Here is a 4,688-nt window from a genome sequence, read left to right as displayed (position 1 = left end):
TTCTGCAGTGTTTATTAATGCCATAGAAGGAATCTGTATGGAATGAAAGTCTTCCTGTATGGAATCTCCGTGTGAAGTTGATCATTTCCTCTGGTGTGACTCATTCCTACACCTTGTTCATACTCCTGTAGTAATGCTGCTCCCTTTTTACTTCAGTTGTTGATTTACACACTAGACGTCTCAGAAGGACCATTCGCTTCATAAGGACAAGGATAATTTATTCTTTGCTTCTGTGTCCTGGATGCCTAGCACAGTTCATGACACACTGTTAAGAGCTGGTTAATTTTATGTTGAATGAATGAATAAGGGGTACATCAGCTCCTAATGTAATGTGATATCATGTAAATTTACTAAGAGGTTTGGGAAGAATTTTTAAGCTAAATATTTTGAAACAAATGCCACCTGAAAATTAATCAGCCTGATAAATCATCTTTGATATGATACAGGCCAAGAGGAGAATGCGATTTTCTTTACAATAAGTTGATTTTCGTTCATTTTCCAGTGCTGTGTATAATGAGTGAAAGGAGGCGCACATTTATAATGGCTATATTATTTCAGCAAGCCCATTGGCCTTATTCTCAACAGGTTTACTATTGGTTGGGGATCATTTTCAAGACCAAATCTTCACTCAAGTATTCAGTTTTTTGGCTCTAAGAAGAAGTGATCCTGTCCCAGAATGAGTGACCCTCCAGTAACAAAGTGGCCCTATGGCCAAGCAGCCACCACCGAGTTCTGCATCCCAGCCATCTTCTTGGCCTTACCCCAAACCTCCTGAGGTGTAGGGCTGGGAGGCATGCTGCTGAAGGCCCAGGGCTGCACGTGTGTGCCTGTCTCCTCTGGCTCCACGGCCAATGGCATGAATAAACTGTTTCCCACTTTAAACCTCTTTACATAAAGGTTTCCTCTTATTGGAGACAAGAAAAGATAAAATTTACTATAAAAACATCCTGCCCAAGAAAGCCAGTTTTGCCCGTTAGAAACTGGGATGATTGTTTTCGCCAATAACTGCGTTACCGTAGCAGCATTACTACAAGCGTATGAACAAGGTATAGGAATGAGTCACACCAGACGAAATGCTATCGCCCATGGTCAACAGAAAAGAGAGCGTCTTCTCCCCCGCCCTCTTCCAACTACAAGTATGCACTAACCACCCACGACATGAATGTAACTCAACTGGCAGAAGGGATCTACCTTCTATATATTTCTATGTATTTCTTGTCCTCCTGCAGGGACTACTGTCAGTGTCCTACAGGCAAACAGTAAATGATATATTTTTTCAAGTTCCTAATTTTGTGGTTGAAATTATTATAAAGAGGAAACTTAAAAAAAACAACAACAGATTAACATCTCCTATTGGACATTTAAGTTAGGAGAACATTCCTACATAAAAAGGAACCCTGTGGCTCATAACTTTACATTATTCGGCTTTCGTCCTGTGGCGAGTGCTCCCCGTTTACAGCAGTGTCTCTAATTCCAGTAACTGAGGAATGCACACCCCTACAGTGTTCTTTGGGTTTCTTCGAGTCCCTTCTCTCTTTGTGTGAGCGTGATTAGTCGAGTATTGACCTGCTCTTATCTTCAAGTAAGTTTCCAGAGCATTTAGAGGATTGGAAAACCCATTCCTCACGACTGCTCCGTAGTCATTCTGGAGGCATCGGTAGGAATACTAGGCAAAATGCAGCACGGTCAGCAGTGCTCATCAAGAGCTTCTAGAACAAGTAGTTCTGGAAACCTGGATGGAGTACCCTGGGCCCCAAATAAAAAGCCTCAGTCACACTTGCTACATTCAACAGCTCTTGGGAGCTACTTTCTGAAACTTCCCTAAATTCTCCCCTTCCATTGCAACCATTGGAGCCAAGTGGAATGTTTAATCCTAAAAGCCTTACTAGATAGATTTACTTTTTTATTACTTAAAATATAATAAATATTTTCGGCATATTTTTATTACCAGAACTATAGTATGCGTTTGGGTGATTTCAGAATGTGACCACCTATTAGCATTTTGAGAATGAGAGAGGAAAGCTACATTGCATAGCTTATATCACGTGAATTAATGAGTGGTACAATTTATCTGAATAACTCACACATTGACAAAATTGGCATTTTCATTACCGATTTGTTACATTCTCTTTTTTTATGTTTTTAATTTCTTGAAGATTTCTTATATTAAAATATAATCATGTAAGTCAAGCACCTAGCTCTGTGCCCTATGTAGAAGGCATTCAATAAATGATAGTTTCCTTCCCTTTTCTGTTTTTATAGGATGCAACAGCTCACAAAGCACTTTGATGTCCATCATTTATTTGGTATTCTCAAACCTGAGAGGGAGGTGGCACACTCGTATCCATTCTATATATGAGAAAGTATTTAAATTCAGCAGTGTCGGTCCTACATCCTGTTTTAGGTTAAGAATTATTTCAAGACAAATACCTTCCCCATGTTTCTTTCTATCAAATAACTCAACATGTCAGGGTTCAATAAATGATACATGGCAACAGTAAGAATTTCTTTTCCTATTGAAATCCACCTTTAAAAGGGAGAGGTTACTGTGTTGGTTTTTTTTTTTTTTTTGTCTCCAGAAGTTTTGCTGCTGATAGAAAAAGACAAAGTACCCTTTCTAATGTGAATTTATGGAATGATTGTCTGCCCATAAAAAATTATTCTCCAGCTTGGAGCAATTAAAATGGTCTCTCTCCTCTCCAAATTAATGTAATTAATACTACAGTCTTGGTTGTTTATCATGTCTTGATAATATCACAAGGGAATGAAAATATTGGCTCTTTTATCCCTTTAAATAGCTGAGATGAAACTGTTCGAGCTCTAATGTTACAACAGCTGTTTCTCATGTCCCGGAATATAATTGGTTGGTACTGAGGTTACTAAATTATAAGAAATTGACTTTGGTTTTATGGTTGCCTACTTTTGGTGGAAGGAAAGATGGGAAATGTTAGCTTTCTCTTGTAATGAAAAGGCAAAACCTTCCCCAATGAATGGCAGCTGCCGGGTCTCATCTGTATAATTTACTTTACCAGCCCACCATCTTTGGGTTTGCTGGATAACATGGCTGGGAAAGCAGGACCTCGCTTTCCTCCTAATTAGCTCTCAACCCAGCACAGCTGGTGGAAATACATCAGGGCTTCCCCATGAGGGACCCTATCTAGAATTCACCGTAAAGTGGTCTGGTCTCCAATGGCAAATTCAGTAGGGGATTTGAAACCATGATCATCCCAAATAATTTATAGAAGTGAGATTATTTTATCTTGGTATCTTTATTGCTTAGGGCAGTTGTTATCAAGTGTTGTTCCTGGATCGACACCATTAGCATCACCTAGGAAATGGTTAGACATGCAGATTCTCGGGCTCCAGGCCCACTGAATCAGATACTCTGGAATGGGATGGATCCAGTAATCTGTGTTTAAACAAGCTCTCCATGTGACTCTGATGCACACTAAACTTGGAGACTTACTGGCTTCGGGTATAACCAAGTTTCTCAGGTTTGTGGTAGCCCACGACCAGCTCATCTTCTACTTAACCTCCATCAGTCTGCCAAGGAATAGAGCCTATGGCAAGTGCACACTCCTCTATGCCAGCCTCCTCCCTCACTCCCTGTCTTCTCTTTCTCATTCAGTTCTGGAGTTGTCGGGCACTGTCTCTCAATCTTTAGTGTGCACACAATCATACGAAGATCTTGTTAAAATGCAGATTCTGATTTAGCCTGACTACAGTGAGGCCAGAGAGTCTTCATTTTTAACAAGTTCCCCTGTGATGCTGCTGGTTGGGAGACCACACAGAAACAACTGGAGAAGTGAGCAGAGGAGCGAGCAATGTAAGTGTGAAACCGAGCACAGTTAAGTCCTCTCCTAATGACTTTATGCGAAATGACACATAATAAAACCAACGTTACCATAGGCTAACTGAGAGAAACGACAAACAGTTAAGTTCCTAGCACGTCATCAATGCTATAATGAAATGACTTTGAACAAAGTGAGTTTATTCGTTATTTGAGGACCTGCTGCATACCCAGGAAAAAACTATAAACAATGCTAAAGGACTTGCTAGTTGTCAGTACAACACGTGCACTAAATATTATGAGTTTATCAGGTTGGGCCTTGAAGGGGCTTAGATAAGGATTCTTCTATTGTAGAAATGTTCTTTATCTCTGCTTTCTTCCTCCTTGAGTTCCCTTTGACCCCGTTCTTCCTCCCCACTCCCTCCCACTGCTGCACCCTCCTTTCTCCTGCCCCACCCCTCACACTTTGTTCACACACCTGGTCCTTTCAGTCTGAAGCTGGCTTCTTTGTTGATGCTCATATCAATTCTCAAGAACTGAAAAGCCAGAACCAGCACCAAAACTTTGGACCGAATCTAGCGGAAAAGTCACAAGGTGGAATTTAAGGAGAAGACCTAATTTTACCACCTAGAGAAATTTTCCTGTGCAGATCCAGATGTCGCCACTGAGTCCTGATGTCCCTGGTGTTCTCTTCCCAATGAGCTAGTTTCCCCATTCCTTAGGCTCTCTCCTTAGATCGCAAAGAAATCAAATACGTGTTGGATTTTTCCAGCAGCTTCCAGACTGGCAAGTTTTCTTTAACCTTTGAAAATTACTTCAAAGATTCCCTTTAAGGAAAGTTGGGGGTATGCATAGCTGATATCTTTGCTCCTGGATCTGGCTCCCCTAGACTGGCTGC

The sequence above is a fragment of the Pteropus alecto genome, unplaced genomic scaffold (assembly GCF_000325575.1).
Source record: "Pteropus alecto unplaced genomic scaffold, ASM32557v1 scaffold164, whole genome shotgun sequence".
Classification (NCBI taxonomy): domain Eukaryota; kingdom Metazoa; phylum Chordata; class Mammalia; order Chiroptera; family Pteropodidae; genus Pteropus; species Pteropus alecto.
This window is presented reverse-complemented; position numbering follows the sequence as displayed.